Consider the following 20,243-nt stretch of genomic DNA (forward strand, 5'->3'; position numbering starts at 1 on the left):
TTGATGAGCACCAACCAATACAGGTGAAAGTGTGACAATGAGAAAGAGGTGAGTCATGGGTAACAAGCAGTGTCTTTGTCTCTTCTAAATAATGTTTGAAGTTAAACTGTCCAACTCTAGTTTTCTGAGGGCAGATTCACAGAGTTCCTTTGTGCTCCCTTTACAGACGACTTCTCTAAACATCACCCTCAATCGTTAGGGGAAGAAAATATGAATTGTCCTTATTATTAGGGACAGTTGTGGAGCTGCTACAAAGCCCCATGAATCTGTGTTTCCATGCAAACCTGGGAGCTATTCCCAGTGAAAGAAAATGTTCATTTCTACTTAATCCATTCCAGCAGAATTGATGCCATGCTTCCTTGAACTGCCCTGTCATTTGGTTATAAATACTGACTTGAATATTTTCAGATATCATCTATATGAGATAATACCCATGTTGCATTTTATAAGCTCTTTTTCTATACCATATTCTATATTCTATTTACCATACCATTATGTTAAATTCTGCAATTGTTTCTGTTGACGAGGAATCCTGAAACTGTTGAATAATATGTATTTATACTTCCTTAGGGAAGAAATGATTTTTTTTTTAATCACAAACACATTTCCACCATTAAAAATATAAAAGGAACCAGATTTATTGTCTGGATTTTATTGGGGAAATGTGAAAACGACATTTTTACAGTGTGTTGGTTCATGGGGTAGATAGGACATTCCTGAGAGTTATTGCTACTTGGCCACAGTGGGGATCCTCAGGGTGCTGCCCAATCACTGCTTGGTCATGGGGTGTCCTCAGCCAAGGGAATATGTGGTTAGGGAAGAGTTTGAGGCTTTTTATTTTTGGGGCTTGGGTACTATCAGGGGAGAGGAAGGTGGGAGAATGGCAGAAAGGTAGGAAGATAAGTCCTCACTATAGTTGAACAACTGCCACAAGAGTGCTCTGCACAAGGATGGATCGCCCAACGTTTTCCTCTTTACTCAATGTGTGGCCTACTCATAGGTCCCTGAGATGACAGGACTCATTTTATTGCTCATGAAATGTGGTTAGTCATAACTCTTCCATGAGGGTGATGTTGTTGAGCAGAAAGAATATTTGCAATCTTTGGTAAACTGTGTACAGCACTGGTCTTCTACAAATGCAAAGCATCCTCATTTGGGTCCATCTGTGTTCACCTATTTTCCTATTGTCCTATGGCCACCTTGAGAATCCACGCGGGGAAGGGGTGCAGTGAGGAGAAAATGAAGAGAGCCTTTGATTCTATTTTCCAGGCCTCAGTCTAAAGGGTGAGAAAGGTTGGGGTAACTTTGGTCCTCTTGCCCTTTAGTTTGAAGTCCAGATCTGAAGAACAATGTTTCCAGCGTTTTTTTGTGGTATGCATTTAGGGTCAGGGTGACCGTGTCCGCAGATGGTGTCTGACATATTCCATTTGACACTACTTCCTCCTCTTAGCAGCCTTTCACCTGCCAAAAAATCTCTGCCTCCACACCAAAGCGGGACCTTGGGTTTCAAACCGAGGGGATGACAGTCGGCAGCTGCTATCGAGATGAGCCAACGCTCGGCTTTGCAGAAGCTTGTCAATAGCCCCGATGACAAAGTTCTGGTCTGGAAACAGCAGGCATAGGACATGGGTTTATTGAGGAACTCATATCTTTGGAGGATTTCAATAACTTTGATGTTCCTCACAAGCATGGTTTTTCCTTCATCAGTGCAAAACAAGTCAATAGATACGAGCAAAGGGCAAGTGATTAACAGTCAGAAAGCAAGACAGGTTAATATGCTAAACATGCTTGGAAAAAAGAGCTCTTTATCTTTTATAGCACATAAAAGCCGTTTCCACTTGGCAAAATGTCTTTCTTTAAAAATAGCATAGAATCATGTGGTAGGAACTGAGGAAGGAAAAGGGAAAGTACTCTAGCATGCTTTTAGAAAGTTATGAATTGAAGTTTTCCTGTATGCTTAATCTGAAAACAGTTGCTTTTTACTAATGAAAAGTCATTATAATTGTTTGTCCTAACAGTGTTTTTTTCCCCTTCAAATTAAAAACAATATATGATCCCTAAAAGAAATTCAAACAAAGTTTGACCACTCTGACCTTGGGAGTTTGACATATTCTAGATAATGTTAATTGTATCATTGCTGGGTCACATAAGTTCCTTTGTCTCTTATAATTCATGAAAATTTGTCATTGTAGCTAGAGGCTTGATTTTACTCAGGCCTGATTTTCTGGCAAGGTTACTCCAGAGGTTGTGTTATAGACTTACATTACACCTAGGAGGCACATAATTCTGATGGTTTCTCTTTGTGTTATTAGCAACCATTGATTATCATTTTTTTGGGACTCATTTTAGATGGATAATCTTCTAATTCTGTCAATTATTCTTTTTTTCTGGATGTGTACTGAAAGAAGACACAATAACATTTCCAATGGTTTGGATATATGAGGTCTGAGCAAAAGTAGAAATCAATGATGACTTTAAGGGTTGGGCCTTAGCAATTGGAAGAATTGGGTTGCCATCAACTGATATGGGAAAGGCTGCCATCAACTGATATGGGAAAGGCTGCAGGTTGAGCAAGTTTTGGAGTTTAGTTTTGGACTTGTTGACTTGACGATGTCTGTTAACTATCTGTATCAGTTGGGGTTTAAGCAGAGAAGCAGAAACTGTACATTTTAAAATATTCTAGCCCTGTCTGGTTTGGCTCAGTGGATAGAGCGTCGGCCTGTGGACTGAAAGGTCCCAGGTTCGATTCCGGTCAAGGACATGTACCTTGGTTGCAGGCACATCCCCAGTAGGGGGTGTGCAAGAGGCAGCTGATCGATGTTTCCCTCTCATTGATGTTTCTAACTCTCTATCCCTCTCCCTTCCTCTCCGTAAAAAATCAATAAAATATATTTAAAAAAATAATAAAATATTCTAATGTATTATATATAAATACTAGAGGCCTGGTGCACAAAATTCATGCACGAGGGGTGGGGGGTGTCCCTCAGCCTGGCCTGCACCCTCTCGCAATCTGGGAAATCCCCCTCTCAATCCATAGCTCCTGTTGGGATGTGTGAGTGTGTGGGTTCAAGGGTGGTGGTATGAACCTATTTTTTTAAATATTAAAGGCTAAAGTATACTTACAAAATCAAATAAAAATTGTTATCTCTTTGCCTTAACCATGCATAACTAACATGGCTCACTCAGGTGATAATGTCTTTTAACAAAGACAATCCTTTCCAGTATTCTGTATCTGCCTTAGCAATGATCAGTTTACATTAGTAAAAAAAAAAAAGAAACAATAAAACATGCACAATGAGAATTGGCAAGGATATGGAGCCATAGATATCCTACTATAATACTGGTGTGAGTGCAAATTAATATAAATATTTGGGTAGGTATTTATATTAAACAGTATACCATTTAGCTATTGTTGCATAATAGACTACCTCAAAATTTCATGGCTTAAAATAATAAGCACTTATTACTCCTTGCAAGTCTATAAGTTGGCTGGAAAGGACCTGTTAGTATTTGCTACTCTTAGTCACATATCTGTGGTCCGCTAGGGGTCAGGTGGGTAGCTCTGTTGATCTTGGCTGGACTCTTTTATATGTCTGAAATCAGTTCACTACTGGCTTGTCTAGGATGGCTTTCCCTGGGGTAAATGGGCTCTCCCCTCTGTGCTGAGCAGGCTGGAACAGGCTTGTTCACATGTGGTGGCAGGATTCTAAGACTGAGAAGAAGCATGCAAAACCTCTTGAGATCTGGGCTTGGGATTTGCCAAGTCCCTTCTGCCAAATTATATTGACCAAACAAGTCATTAGTTCAACTCAAATTCAAGGGGTGGAGAAATAGATATCACTTTTCAATGAGCAGTGCTGCATAGCCACATTGTAAAAGCATGTGTAATAAGAGTCTGACTCATATTTTTATGTTCAACTGCTGGCAGCGTTTAATCCTCACTCCTCCCTCTTTCCCCTCTCCCCACATCTGGGTAACTTGGTAAGAAAGCTTCGGTGCACCTTCCTTTGGATCGAGTGGGAAGTTCAAACCACTCAAGCCCTTGCCCACGCAGGGACCTTTACCCCGGCAGCACCTCCTGACTATCATAAAACCCCAAGGCAGATCTTTTTCTTGCTCGCTCAAGCCATGTTTGAATCAACATGGGAGAATGCTCTCCCTTCCCTAATATTCTTATTATCCAAGTGGTACATCTTTTCATTCCCTCTTGGTGTGTGTGTGGCATCATTCGTCTTGACATCAATTTGGAGTCCATCCTGAGTGATACAAGTGTGGAAACAGGTTAAATGTGAAGAAATGCAGCCATTTGTATACTTTATCATAATTAACATTTGCTACAGTGTATTAGTCACAAACAACCCTCCGATCTAAGTAGGTTGTAAAGAAAAAGGTATATTTCTTGCTGATGTTATATGTCTTTTTATTTTATTTTATTTTGTGATGGGCTTCACTCTCTTCCTGTTGGCCGTGGCTGTGTCTCTGGCTACTGATAGCTGTGATCCACATAGCTCCTTTGTGGGTCATTTAAATGCTGGAACTCAAGATGATGGAACAACCCTCAGTTGGAACATGCAGTCAGGAAAAGGGGCAAGAAAGCTGAGGCAAAAATGCAGTGGCCCTTCAGACGGCTACTTGGCTGCAGTACGGGTCACATCTTTTTATATGCACTTGGCCAAAGCAAAGCGTGTGTGTATTCATGATCAAAGATACTGGGACAAGAAGAAATATTCCTTCTACAAAAGGCATTTTAATCACATGGCAATGGGTGATAGGTTTTCTTAAGGGAAAGGAAGTGGTTAGTTGGGAAAATTAATATAATATACCCAGAAATTTTAAACATGTTCTTTAGTTTTTGATCTGCTAATTTTCTATCTAGGAATTAAACCTAACCAAACAAATTGTTTGAAAAAATGGATTTATGAGGAGAGTCATCACAGCCTTGTGCAAGATATACTCCCATCAAAGGGAATTTGTTAAAATGTTATGATACATTATTATTCTACACTACTATTTATTCATTAGAATAGTATAGAAGAACACTTAATAATATAGAAAAATGTTCATGATATTGTTATGGTAAAAGTTTATATAGAGAGTATATGCCAAAAAGTCTTATTTCACTTTTTTTGTGGTTGAAAAATACATATATAAATCATTTATTTTTAAGGAAAAATTATTTATACAGCTATGTATTGGGGAAAATACCAGAAGGAAACACATTTAAATATTTATAGAAATATCTCTTTTTATTTATTAAGTTCATAAAAAACATGTAGCCTTTGCAGTATAAAAAGTGAGTGATGAAAACTTGGATATCTTTGATGTAAATAAATATAGAAATGCAAGGTTTTCTTTATGAACACAAAGGGATGATAGAGTATGGAGCATCCAGGGTCTGCACAGGCTATATTTGACACCCAGCTTATGATCTTCTGAGAATGTGGTTCGTGGATTGGTGATTTTTTCTCTCAGTTCACACTGATTTGGGTAGCATGAATCAAAATGTCCCAAAGCATGCTACTGCAATGCCTCCAAATGAGAGTTCAGACAGTCAGCATCCTGTGATATGGGAAGGAATGCATTGCTATTCTAGGTCCTCGATTTTCATAATCTAGACTGTTTTCCCAAAAAGTAGAAGAAGAAAGAAATGTGAAAATGATAAGTTTCCATTTCAGAAGAAAAGGGTATAAAATGCATAATTTCAGTTGGTCTGCCAGTGGCGAGCTTATAAAAATCATTGCTGAAAGAAGAAACTTCTTTTATTTAGAAAATTCTTCATGTTCTCTTTATCTTTGATTCATTTTGTCCTTTAAAGCAGGCGATTCTGTGAAATGATGGGGAGAATTTTGTTATTTGCTGTGTTTCCCTCGAGGCCTTGGAATGGTTTCTTCAAACAAAAGCTTGGCTGGGGGTGTAGTTTTATACCTGGAGCTGCCATGCCTGGGGCAGCGGTGTAGGAAAGAGGTCCGGAGTCCACCTTGATCCTCTTCTCTTTGTTGGCCCTCATGCAGCTCCGCAGATCTGCGCCCCAGGAGAAGCCAGTTTAAACCCCTAAATTGAAGTATAAAGCAACACAGCTCTGCTCTTAGAAATAAATACACATATTGTCCCTCTTACCATCAACACTTTTAAAAATAGCTCCACTAAAACACTGCGAGTTTATAAACTCTGGTCAGCTTTGAGGAGTTTACAATTCCTACCAAGGAAATGTTTGAATTACAACATTGCCATTAAAATGATTGAGTTATCTCATTTTCATGGGGAACATCTGTAGGAGTTAAATTTTACGTGGTCTTACCTGTAATTAAGGCCATAAAAGATTTATTTAGACAGTTGCATGCAGGTTCAGCGTGCCACACACACCAGCCTTTATTTTAATATGAGCGAGGGTAATCTGCGGGGTGGTGCTGTGGAACCAAAGGTTACAGAGTCCAGGTAACATGAGGAAGAGAGGACATAACTTTTTATGTATGGAAAGAGGCACATTACCAAGGGTCTTAAGGCAGAACAAAGGAACCTTTGAGACTTACGTGATGCAGTTAATAAAGAAAGCAGTGAATGTTTAGAATTAAGCTATGTTCAAGAGAGGACAGCAGAAATGCGATTGCATTCTTTCAAGGTTTTGATATTCATGCAACCCAACTCCATGTCAATTATCTTGCTCTCAAACCAATAAGCTAGTGTCCAGCGCAAAATTAAAATGTGAGTAGCCTTGTTCAAAAAGCAGAAAAAAAGTTCTGCTAAAGGTACTAACATAGTTTTTTTTTTTATTCCTTTCATGATTTCTCTCTGACTTATTATGATAAATTTTATTTGTTATTTCATATTGTTCGAAGTAAAGAAAAATAAAAAATTTAAATTAGCATGAATTTCACTGTTCATCTTTATTTTGTGCAATATCAGTTTTTTTTAATTGAATTTATTAGGGTGATATCAGTTAATAAAACCATACAAGTTTCAAGTGTACAACTCAATAAAACATCATCTGCATACTACAGCGTGCACTTACCACCAAAGTCAAGTTCCCATTTATTCCCCCTTTGCCATCATCTACCTCCCCACAATCCTCCTTCCCTCTGGCTATCACCATACTGTTGTCCCGGTCTATGTATCATATATATTTGCTTAATTCCTTTGTTGCTTGTGGAAGTGGGGTTCTTGCAGTGTCAGAAGGAAAAGCACTTTCGGGGACCCACAAGGGAGGGTGCGATCTGATGGTAATCCATAATAGCTTTTCTTCACCCAGCTGCCCAAGGCCCCTCCCCTCTGACAGCTTTCAATGCAAATTTAGGAGCATTTCACTCTTATGAGGAATCACCCAAATTATACAATTCATATTTTGTAGCTCCTACATGCATATATATTTTATTCACACCAGAACAGTGGAAACACTACCCAAAACTAACTCAACTGTTTTTATATTACTTTGATATTACTTTTATATAATGTGAGCACACATTCTACCAATAGCCTCTACCTTCAGCTTTCTGAAAAGGAATCAGAAAAAGAAAAAAGTACTATGGAATATCCTATCTTTCTCCTGCCTTTTATGTAATCATTTTCAGCATAAGTGATTGGGTAACACAGGGAAGTAACATAAGTAAAAAAGAACAGGATGGCATCCCTTTGGCTTTTTTATTTCTTAGAATACTATCACCTTCTTTCAGCAATTGAAGCAAGTGCTGGTTTAATGGGTAGCATGACTTCTCAGGGCTCCATATACCCACTTAGTCATGAAGACAACATGCTTATCTTGGGCTCTATTTGAGTCTTGAACTCCCACACATCTTGAGTCCACCAGAATTTTCTGGTCAGGGGTATCTTGAATGCTATTTGTAAATAGCAAAGTGTCTAAGTAATAATTACCTAGCTAATTATTATTACTACTAGAGGCTCAGTGCATGAAATTCATGCACTTGGGGGGGGGTCCCTCAGCCCGGCCTGTGCCCTCTTGCAGTCTGGGAGCCCTTGGGGGATGTCCGATGGATGGCTTAGGCCCACCAGTCAGACATCCTTAGCTAGGCTTCTGGCTGAGCAGCACTCCCGCTGTGGGAGTGCACTGACCACCAGGGGGAAGCTCCTGCGATGAGCATCTGTCCCCTGGTGGTCAGTGTGCGTCATAGCGACTGGTCATTCTGCTGTTCGGTCGATTTGCATATTAGCCTTTTATCATATAGGATTATTGTTATTGTTTGGTGGTTATCTTAGCCCATTTGGGTTTCTATAACAAAATGCTATAGACTGGTGGCTTATACATAGCAAGCATTTATTTCTCACAGTTCTGGAGGCTTGGCAGTCCAAGATCAGGGCCTCTCCAGATTCAGTGTCTAGGGAGAGCCTGCCCTCTGGTTCATAGATGGCCGTCTTTTCACTGAGTCCTCACGTGGTGGCAGGGGCAAGGGAATGTTCTCCAGCTTCTTTTAGAAAGACACTAATCCAGCCCTAGCCTGTTTGGCTCAGTGGGTAGAGTGTTGGCCTGTGGATTGAAGGGTTTGATTCTGGTCAAGGACACATGCCCAGGTTGCAGACTTGATCCCCAGTACGGGGTGTGTACGAGGCAGCCAATCAATGATTCTCTCTCATTATTGATATTTCTATCTTCCTCTCCTTCTCCCTTCCTCTCTGAAATCAATAAAAATATATTTAAAAAAAGAAAGACACTAATCTGGAGTCCTCATGACCTAATCACCTCCCAAAGTCCCCACCTCCTCATACCATCACCTTGAGGGTGAGGGTTTCACCCCCAAGATGAATTTAAGGGGGGCCACCACAGTGATAGAATTGTGATAGCTATGTCCTCAAATACTTTCCACCTGGGCTTGTCCTTGCTTTCTGTTTGTTCTCTGCTTAGCACTACTTTGTTCATGTCCAGCGTTGCTCATTCTGGCTGAATTATTGGTCAGAGAAGACAGCAGAATCCGTAGGAGGTGGTAGATACAGCTTGCCACTCCCCATCTTCATCCTGCTTAGCATTCTTCTATCAACTAGAGAACATGATGTTCTAGAAATGTGGCTCTAACAGCTGTGTTTAAGCTTTTTGTTTTCTTAATATCTTCATGAGGAAAATAAATAAATAAGTGCTAGTGAGGATGTGGAGACGAGGGAACCCTCATACACTGTTAGTAGGATTGTAAATACTATGCTCATTGTGGTATTATTTACAGTAGGCAAGATATGGATGAGACCTAGGAGTCCATTATTAGATGAATAGATAATAGATACACAATGGAATGTTACTCAGCAATAAAAAAGAAATGAAACCTCGCCACTTGCAACAGTATGAATGCATCTGCAGCGGTTCTCAACCTGTGGGTCGCGACCCCTTTGGTGGTCGAACGACCCTTTCACAGGGGTCACTAAGACCATCCTGTATATCAGATATTTACATTATGATTCATAACAGTAGCAACATTACAGTTATGAAGTAGCAACAAAAATAATTTTATGGTTGGGTCACAATATGAGGAACTGTATTTAAAGAGCCAGAAAGTTAGGGTATTAGGCTAAGTGAAATAAGTTAGAGAAAGAAAAATACCACATGATTTCACTCATATGTGGAATAGAAAAACACACAAATGAACCAACAAAACAGAAACAGAAACATAGATACTGACAAGTTGACAGCTGAACAATGGAGAGGGGCATGGAGGGATGGGTGTAAAGGGAAAAATTAAAAAGTAAATTTAAAAAAAGAATCTCACATGGGAAGAGTATCTTGGGTTATATGGGTAATGTAATTATAAACATCCTTACAAGAGGGAGGTGGCAGTATCAGAGTGAGTGAGAGAGAAGATAAAAGATGGAGGCAGATGTTAGAGCAGCGGGAAAACACTCCACTGTTGACTGAAATGAACGAAGGAGCCATGAGCCAAGGAGTATAGGCTGCCTCCAAGTAGATGTGTATCATGTAACGAGAAATATTTGATCTCATGGAGTTTATAATCTACTAATGAAATAAAAAATGCACTAAATAACTGCAATACAAGCCAAAATATAAGTGCCTTGAGACAGGTATAATATGACATTGGAGATTAATCTAGGACACTTAGAGAGGTAGCCTGGGAAGGTAAAGATTTCAGGTTGAACAATTTCCATGTGCTTTATATGCTGAGGTCACTGAATTTGCTGAGAGGAAAAAAAATTCTTGAATGGTAGAGGATTTGTTGAAAGAAGAGGAAAAGTGAATGATCACCAAAAGTTAAAGCTATTTTTAATTAATACAAATAAAATAAAGTAATAAAATTTTAAAAATTGTTTTGCAAAGAATAATAATGAGGGAAAATGTGCTTGGTGAGATATTAAAACATATAACAAAGTTGCAGCAATTAAAGCATCATGGATTTGCCACAGGACCAGGCTGGCTGATAGGTGGATCCAAATACATAGTCCAGAAATAGATTTGAGTAAATATAACAAGTTAACATATAATGAGGAAGATACTAAGGCTCATCAGAGGAGGGTGGGTTTTTCAATATATGTTGGATCAACCTTGTAAAATTGTTAGTATCTTTCAATTGTTGAAAACCAGGCTAACCTTATAAAAATAATAAAGTCCAATCTTTCCCTTACTCTACATATCAAAATTTCTGAATGACCCAGAGATTTAAGTATAAAAACAAGGTTAAATAAATAAAAGTGGTGAATATTTGAGAACTCTTGGGGTAGGTGGTTCTTTACCAACAAATTCAGAACTTACAAGAAAAGACTGATAGATTTGATCCTCTCCAAAATATTTTCTGAAAGGTGAAGAGTGAGAGAGATGGAAGGATATTAACTAAAATGTTAATAGCCTCTGGAGACTGGGATTTTAAGTCATTTTTACTTTCATTTGTATTCCTTCCTGTATTTTTCGCAAGGAAAGGAATTCTTATGAGTAAACTAATTTTAATTTTGATAAAAGGTAAATTAAAAGGTGTTCATTATTTGGAGGTGTTTGGAATGCAAGAATTTGAGGTCATTTGAGGTCATTAGTTGGCACTGCCTTGGTAGCCTCTGTGCTAAAGTGGGAAAATGAGTTGTGAAATATACTAAATATTGTGGATGAATAAAGTGGGTAGGTGGTATATATGGGCTTTTAAGATGCTGGTGAGAACCTGGTTAAATGGACTATCTGTGAACTTCAGGGCAGCCTAGGAGACAAAGCAATGCTGAGAGACAATTGCCTGGGGACCCAGGGAGAGGAGGAAATAGAGCCTGTGAGGGCAAAGGACAACAGGATTATTAGGATGGACATGATGGCAGGACAGGGGATATCCTGAGTTCTGGATTTCAGAAATTAAAAAATTCAGTGCGATGGTCATATACAACGCATAAATGTTTCTTATAAGGAGCGGAAGGAGGTTAGAAATGAATGTGATTTGAGTTGTCCTGGGTAAAAATTGTTACCCAATATTTTTATAGAAAGGGATCTTTGAGGAAAAAAACTAAGAATGCCTTTAAATGTGTAAAGAATTGGAGCACTATGATTTGCATATTATTTGTTAATACCAATGGTATAATTATCTTAAAGGGGTAATGATCTAAACCATTGCACAAAACCTATATTTAGACAATTTGTACAAATTGCATTCTGTTCTTTAATCTTGCCTTCTACTATCCCCTTCCTATTTTCTATTTCTTAAATAGCATTTAATATTACTTCTGGACTCATTGCAATATTGCTTTCTTTGCAGAAACATCTGTGCAGTTTAAAAAAATAAAGTTATGCAGTCTTGGCACGTGTTCAGTGTATTTTAAATTGATTAGTTTTAGTGTGATCAGCACTATTCCTCATATTAGATGACCTCTATGATTTATATTAGTTGAAATACAGTTCTATGATATAATAAAAGATCCACTGAAATAAATCTGAATTGAATTATTGAATTTGTTTATACATCTACAGTAGAGAAGAGTATAAATGAATCTTACAAAAATTAACAACCTTTCTCTGTTGATGGTTCACCATGTCCGCCAACCCCTCATAAAACTCAGCTCTTATATTTTAGAGATCTTTATCTTCTAATGTTGGCTTTCATTACATTTTATATGATTGCCTATTTACAACCCACTTTCAACTATTATCATCTGTTAAAGGTGAAAAGTCAGTCTTATTATCTTCTTTTGTACATATAATGAAATTGAAGCTCAGTGAGGTTAACAGATTAGCAAAAGGATACATAAAAATAATAAATAATTATGGGCTTAGAGTTAAAAGTGCAAGACAAGTTTATTCCACAGAACTACATTTTGAAAATGCATTGCGCATAAATGTAAATATACTTTTCCCTAAGCCTGCTGAGTCAACATGTTTAATGAATGGTTAGATGAAGAATAAGCCACAGACCTCTAAAGGCAAATAGTTTTATTGACATAATTTGTTCACTTTTATGAGGAATAAATTCTAATTCTTAATATCAAAATAGTTTTTACTTGGAATTTTTTTCTTTTAAATTTAATGATAATTGAGACTTACCATATTCTGTGAAAACTTGAACCAGCTTGTTGGAACAACGTAGGAAATATTCTAAATTTTCTAGTCAAAGTTTTCTATTAGTATCTCCTAATAAACTTGAATTAGAGAAGGGCTTTCTATTAGAAAACTTTCTCATACTTGAGGCTTTTAAAATTCCACATGTAGGCATCACAGTATTGTTCCATCTCACTTTTGTTTGCAAATTATTTTCAACTTGTACATCTAAATTGCTAAGACACACTGTGATGTTCACCGTTATTGGCTGAATTAAGTCTCCCCCAAATTCGTATGTTGAAGTTACAACCCCCAGTACCTCAGAATGTAACTGCATTTGGAGAATGAAACTTGAAAGATGTAATGATATCAGTTGGGTGGGCCTTAATCTACGTGACTATATTTGGAGATTGGGCCTTCAAAGAAGTGATCAGGTTAAATGAGGCCAATAAAGAGGGTGGACCCTAATCTAATATAAGTAGTATGTTTATAAGGAAGAAAAGAGACAGTAGGGATGCATGTGCACAGAGGTAAGGCCATGTGAGGACACAGTGAGAAGGTGGGCATCTGCCGGGGTCCAACCCCAGCGGGTCCAGGGGTCCCCATAGGTGTGGACGGAGTCGGCGAAGAAGGAATGACACAGGGACTTCTCCAGCCAGGTTTGGTCGCCATGTTCTAGTCAGGTTCTCTTGCCAATTTCTGTAGTCAGGTTCAGTCCAGGATCTATTGCCATGTTCTCTCCAGCGAAGTTCTTCTGTCTCCAGGCTCCCTGTAGGTTCTGTCTTCTGAATTCTGTCTCATGAGTTCTGTGTTCTGAGTTCTGAGTCTTTCTGTCTTGTTACAACTGTATTTATACCAGTTGATTCAATCCTATCAATCTCTATTACAAAGGTTAGGGCGTTTCTTATCTCCATTCCAGGGAGAAAAGATTATGTAGTTTAAGCATGATTGTTCGTAGTTAAAGGGATTAATTACCCGCCTGGCACTTAGTTGAGGGGTTTTATTCCCTCCCTAACTTCAGGGGAAAATCCCTACCTGGGGAAAACAACCTTTCTCAGAGACCTTGGTTAAAACATATAGTGCCAAGAAGGTGAGCAAACATATTAAGAACAGTATGCCATATATGCCAGGTCCCTTGAAACAGCAAGGATGGACCGGCTCCCGGCAAATTCCCCCTTTTTTATTTTTTAAAAGCAGGCATTAAAAAGAAAAACCTCAAACGCTCTCTTGTATCCATTTTAAGAGTAGGATTGGCGCTTTCTCCTATTACCTGAGTCCTGATCTATCACCCCAGGGAGAGCTTGCCAATCCTGCACTTTCCCGGGGTGGAAAGGCTGCAGTGGGGTTAAGGATAAGGCTCCTTGGGCCTACCTTCTCCCATGCCTCTACATTTACCTTTCCGGCACCTTTCCTTCCTCAGAAAAGCATGGACGTATTTCTTGTATAAAATGTTCTGTCTGACTGGGAGTAACCTTAATTCCTCTGCTAACAAGCATATATGTTAAAAGATCAATATGGAGTCTTTTTTCTTTAGACTCAGTATGGCACATCTTCTTAATCTAAAGATCAATACAGAGTCTTCTTTCTTTGGACTCAGTATGGCACATCTTCTCAATCTAAGAATCAATACAGAGTCTTCTTTCTTTGGACTCAGTATGGCACATCTTCTCAATCTAAGTTCTGTACTATCCACCTTCTTACCCTACTTATCCTCTATAGGGGGGTCTGTAGCACCCTGGTGGAGTCCTATCCGTCCCGAGTGTGGGGTTCTCAATGGGGGGGGGCTTACCTAAGGGAATCCTGTTCCAGGGGTTCCCAAAGGTGTGGACGGAGTCGGCGAAGACTATCCACCCTCTTCCTATGGTGGAGTCTGATCCGTCCCGAGTGTGGGGGTTCTCAGTGGGGGATGGGGGCTTACCTAGGGGAATCCTGTTCCAGGGATTCCCAAAGGTGTGGACGGAGTTGGCGAAGACTATCCACCCTCTTCCTACGGTGGAGTCCGATCCGTCCCGAGTGTGGGGCGTTTACCTAGGGGTCCCTGTTCGGGCGCCATATGCCGGGGTCCAGCCCCAGCGGGTCCAGGGGTCCCCAAAGGTGTGGACGGAGTCGGCGAAGAAGGAATGACACGGAGACAGCGTTCAGTTGATCAGCAGCCTAGCCAGGATCTCCAGCCAAGTTCTGGTCTCGATCTCCAGAGAGGTTCTGCTTTGGATCTCCAGCGAGGTTCTGTAGCCATGCTCCCTCACTAGGTTCTCCAGCCAGGTTCTGTCCAGGCTCTCCAGTCAGGTTCAGTGTCCAGGTTCCAGTCAGGTTCTCCTGCCAATCTCCGCAGTCAGGTTCAGTCCAGGATCCCCTGCCATGCTCTCTCGCCAGGCTCCGCCTCCAGGCTCCGAGGCCAGTCCCTGTCCAGGATCCTCCGGCATGCTCTCGCCAGCGAAGTTCTTCTGTCCCTAGAGAACGTTCTGTGTAGGTTCTGTGCCTAGGCTCTGTCTCTCTTGATCCTGTCTTCCAAGCCCTGTGTCCTTAGTTCTGTGTTCTGAGTTCTGAGTCTTTCTGTCTTGTTACAACTGTATTTATACCAGTTGATTCAATCCTATCAATCTCTATTACAAAGGTTAGGGCGTTTCTTATCTCCATTCCAGGGAGAAAAGATTATGTAGTTTAAGCATGATTGTTCGTAGTTAAAGGGATTAATTACCCGCCTGGCACTTAGTTGAGGGGTTTTATTCCCTCCCTAACTTCAGGGGAAAATCCCTACCTGGGGAAAACAACCTTTCTCAGAGACCTTGGTTAAAACATATAGTGCCAAGAAGGTGAGCAAACATATTAAGAACAGTATGCCATATATGCCAGGTCCCTTGAAACAGCAAGGATGGACCGGCTCCCAGCAGGCATCTGAAACCCAAGCAGAGAGGCTTCAGGAGAAACCAAACCTACCTACACCTTAATGTTGGACTGCCAGCCTTCAGAACTGTGAGAAAGGAATTTCTGTTGGTTAAGCCACCCAGTCTATGGAGTTTTGTTATGGCAGCCATAGTTGACTGATACATTCACTAACAGATGATATTTCCCCTCCAAATCCTATATAATAAAAGCCTAATATGCTAATTGTCCAGTTGTCCGGTCGGCTGTTCAACCAATCAAAACATAATATGCTGATGATATGCTAAGGCTGTTCAACTGCTCACTATGCAATGCATTGACCACCAGGGGGCAGACTCTCCAACTGGTAGGTGAGCTTGCTGCTGGGGTCCGTCCAATTGGGACTGAGTGAGATGGACTGGACCTGCCCTGGAGCCCTCCCGTGGTCCCTCCTCAGCTGGCGGCCAACCTCCCTCATCTCTCCCCAACCTTGATCGTGCACCGGTGCGGTCCCTCGGCCTGGCCTGTACCTTCTTGCAATCTGGGACCCCTCAGGGGATGTTGGAGAACCGGTTTTGCCCTGATCCCACAGGCCAGGTTGAGAGACCCCACTGGTGCACGAATTCGTGCACTGGGCCTCGAGTATGCCATAAGATTGAAACACCAGGTTCTGTTAATGAATCAGTGCTTTCACTGCTCTAATGCAAATGGAAGGCTGGATTTCCTGGACTCTTTGTTTATTGAGGGCCAATGTCACTAGTTCTGGAGCATTTAATTGTTGGTGCAAGAACCTCCAGAATTCCCTCTGCCCAGGTGATTGTGGAAACATGAGGTAGGGTTGCTCCCTGACTGACTATATGCTTTTGAATGTATACTTTCACTCTGTGAAGCCACTGAGTTTGGGAAGGGGGAGGTCATTGTTTGCCACCGCACATTTACCATTTAATTTATCCTTTCTGATACCACTGTGCATTATATTAGTTAAAAATGAGTGACAGCTAATATTTTCCTGCAGTTAAAGAAGACATAAAAAAATTCCAGTATCAGCTTGTGGATACATGACCTGCAAAATCATTCCAATATCTTGTTTATGCAAATCGTTGAAGCCACAGATAATTTAATCATCCCTATTCATCTCCATGGAACAAAGTTAAAAGTATTTTATTTATATCAGGGGAAGAATATTTGGGTGATTAAAGGCCTAGAGCTGGCAAATGTGACTCTTCACTGTTTATAGAACAGCATTGGCTAGGTTCCTAAACATCACCATTTATAAAATCATAAAAACCCCCGATTCAACATGAAACAAAGCCAAAGTTCATTTGCTCAGTTTTGCTGCTGTAATTGAAACCACTTAGGGTTGTTTATTGTTTTAAGACCAGAAACAATAAAGATAGCATAAACAAGAAACTGACCCAGTGTGATGCTATCGGATGAATCAAAGGAAAACAACGAAGTTTTTACATACACAGTTGAGCTCATTCTCTTCCTGACTGTGGTGAAGATGCCAGCATGAAGCTTTATATTATCTTTTTTTGAAACTGGGGATGAGGTAAAGGGCAAGTCCATGGTGATTATAAAAATAGCTCTTTCTCAGCATGTTTCTCTCCTCTTCTTTTTAATGTATACACTAAAACATGAATCTGATTAGGAAGAAAAGAAAGCTAATATTTTTGTACAGCCAGTCATTCTGTACTTTATGAAGAAAAGACAAACTTTTCCCCTTTATTAGAAAAAATGTTGGTTAAGGAATTTGAATGTGCCTGACATAAAGACTATACATATTAAGCAAACATAACAAATACCAAAAGTTAAAATAAAGTGAACAGGTTCCCTAATGTTCAAAGTATTAGGAGACAACAATAGCAAACTGGGCCAAGGGCTCATAAACTGAGAAGGCAATAGAGAGCAACTGAATGGTTATTAGTTGTTCAAAGAAGACATTGAGCCATTCCATTGGCTTTTTAAAAATTGATTATAATCTTTATTGTTGAAAGTATTATATTATTCCCCTCTTACCCTCCCATTGACCTCTTCCAGCCAGCCCCGCCCCACCCCAGACCCTTACCAACCCATTGTCTGTGTCCAAGGGTTATGTGTATATGCATACAAGTTCATTGGTTGATCTCTTCCCACTCACCCTCCCCTGCCTTTCCTCATTCCATTGGTTTTGTTTTCAATATTTGTGCAGTTAGATTTTCAGACTCAGATCTCTTGATATATGCGAATGAGGCTCAGATGAGAGAAATAGGATGGTGGGAGGGAGAGTTGTCTTAGGGTCACCACGTCTGGAAGATTACAGAAGGTACTCACTTAGACACCCAGATGCTTTGAATATGCTACTTGGCTAGAGCCATTAGCTGAATTCATGGAGAGCCAACCTTAGACAGGTGTGAGGACATCTGTAGTTAGATTCAGGAGAGAGGAGACCAGGGTTCCCCCAGCTATGACTTCAGGTGGGGAGGTAGCCAGCTGTGTGGGGTTCTGACCAGAGGAGTCACACAGTTTTAGCCAACAGTGAAGGCCCTACCTACAGTGAAGTGACAACATGCTCCTCCCCCATCTTGACACACTGTTTCTTTATTTTTGTTTCTTTTTGATGTTCAAAGAGTAAGGTTGGGGAAATCACTGAAAGTCTATAATTTAGAGACTGGGCTTACCGGAAAGAGATTGTTTTGTAACAGAAGAGAGTAAGATAATTATTTGCATGATAATGATGACGTAATTCCCCTGTTTCCTAGGAGTAGGTGGGCTCCTGGATGATAGATTCAGATCCATGATATAAAGGAAAGAAGCAACCAACTTTTGCACAGCTGGAGTTGTATTGTGTACATGAGTGCTCCTTCTAAAAATATTTATTAATATTTTCTATAAGTAAGGTATTAGGCTAGTCATTTTATTCATTAGTTATGCTATTTAAGAAAGTCTTATTGTTAACTTTTTCAGTACACAATTTATTATGGCAGTAGATTGATTGTTTCATGGCTTTAATTTTTGTAAGTACATATGTTTACTCAGATTTAATTTTAGGATAAGAGTTTAGTTTGCCATCTCTATTTGGGGATATGTCCTGTCTGTAGTGGTTTTATCAGTGTTAAATGTTTTTAATTCTTGTTTCATCTCCATTACTATGATCTAGGGCAGGACACCCACTTATTTGACAACTTCTCTCACACTTAAATATATCACACTTATTTCAATGCCTACGGCACCACAGGTACCCCACAAAGATTTGGTGAATGAAGGAGTGAATATATAATTTTTTAGATTGTGTTAAATTAAAAAAAATATTTTTATTGATTTCAGAGAGAAAGGCAGAGGGAGAGGGAGAGAGATAGAAACATCAATGATGAGAGATAACCATTGATTGGCTGCCTCTTGCACACCCCACACTGGGGATCGAGCCTACAACCAAGGCATGTGCCCTGACTGGGAATCGAACTGTGACCTCCTGGTTCACAGGTCAATGCTCAACCACCTAGTCACACTGGCCAGGCAGATGGTGTTAAACTTAAAAATGATTGAAGTCCTGGTTGGTGTAGCTCTGTGGCTAGATCGTCGGCTTGCACACCAAAGGGTCACGGGTTTGATTCCTGGTCGAGGGCATGTACGTGTGTTGCAGGTTCTATCCCCCACCCAGTTGGGGTGAGTGTGTGGGAGACAACTAATTGATGTGTCTTTCCCACATCGATGTTTCTCTCTCTCTCTCTCTCTCTCCCTGCCTTCCTCTCCCTCCTTCAATCCCTTCCACTCTCTAAAAATCCTCAGGTCAAAATTAACAAAAAAATAATGATTGCAGATATTATATAACCCAACATACTCTACAATTCAGAGTAATCCATTTAAAAAGTGAATTTTTTTTTTTTTACCTATTGATAAATGTTAATTGTAGAAAATCAGAGAGTAGAGGTGTCCACTTTCAGGCAAGCAAAATATATGCAAGTGTCCAATTTATGTTGTCACCTAACTTTCACTTATTTTTTTATGGCAATAAGATATACATACAGGGTTAAATGATAATAGCTAAAACATAACTCTCTCTGGGAATACTTGCATTGTAAAAGGAGTAAAAATATCTCAAGGAGCCCATGAAATGACAGAAAATGGCAGATTGATTTGTATTTCGAGTTGGGATTAAGTAGTAAGAGAAGATAGGAAGTATACTGAATTGTATGTCACAGCATCAGAAAAAGTCAGTTACATATACTTTCTCCTCACTCTGATTTGACATTTGCTTTTCTATAAATATGCTCATATGGCAGCTAAAAAGAAATAATAATTCACATTTATCCACTGAGCCAAACCGGTTTTGGCGTAGAAATAATAATTCACATTTAACGCGAAAGGCCAGCAGTGACTGAAAGGCAATGTGGTATGGTGGTTAAGACATAGTCTAGACCAGGAGTGGGCAAACTTTTTGACTCGAGGGCCACAATGGGTTCTTAAATTGGACCGGAGGGCCGGAACAAAAGCATGGATGGAGTGTTTGTGTGAACTAATATAAATTCAAAGTAAACATCATTACATAAAAGGGTACGGTCTTTTTAGTTTTATTCATTTCAAACGGGCCAGATCCGGCCCGCAGGCCGTAGTTTGCCCACAGCTGGTCTAGACCCAGAGGCCTGAATTCCAATCTTAGTTTTGCTACCTCTGAGATGAGTGACTTAGGCACACTACTGAACCTTCCCATGCTTTTCAGCAAAATTGCTAAAATAGCCCTAACTGGTTTGGCTCAGTGGATAGAGAGTCGGTCTGCGGACTGAAAGGTCCCAGGTTCGATTTCGGTCAAGGGCATGTACCTTGGTTGTGGGCACATCCCCAGTAGGGGGTGTGCAGAAAGCAGCTGATCGATGTTTCTCTCTCATCAATCTTTCTAACTCTCAATCCCTCTCCTTTCCTCTCTGTAAAAAAAAATCAATAAAATATATTAAAA

This window comes from Myotis daubentonii, chromosome 3 (genome assembly GCF_963259705.1).
Source record: "Myotis daubentonii chromosome 3, mMyoDau2.1, whole genome shotgun sequence".
In the NCBI taxonomy this organism is placed as follows: domain Eukaryota; kingdom Metazoa; phylum Chordata; class Mammalia; order Chiroptera; family Vespertilionidae; genus Myotis; species Myotis daubentonii.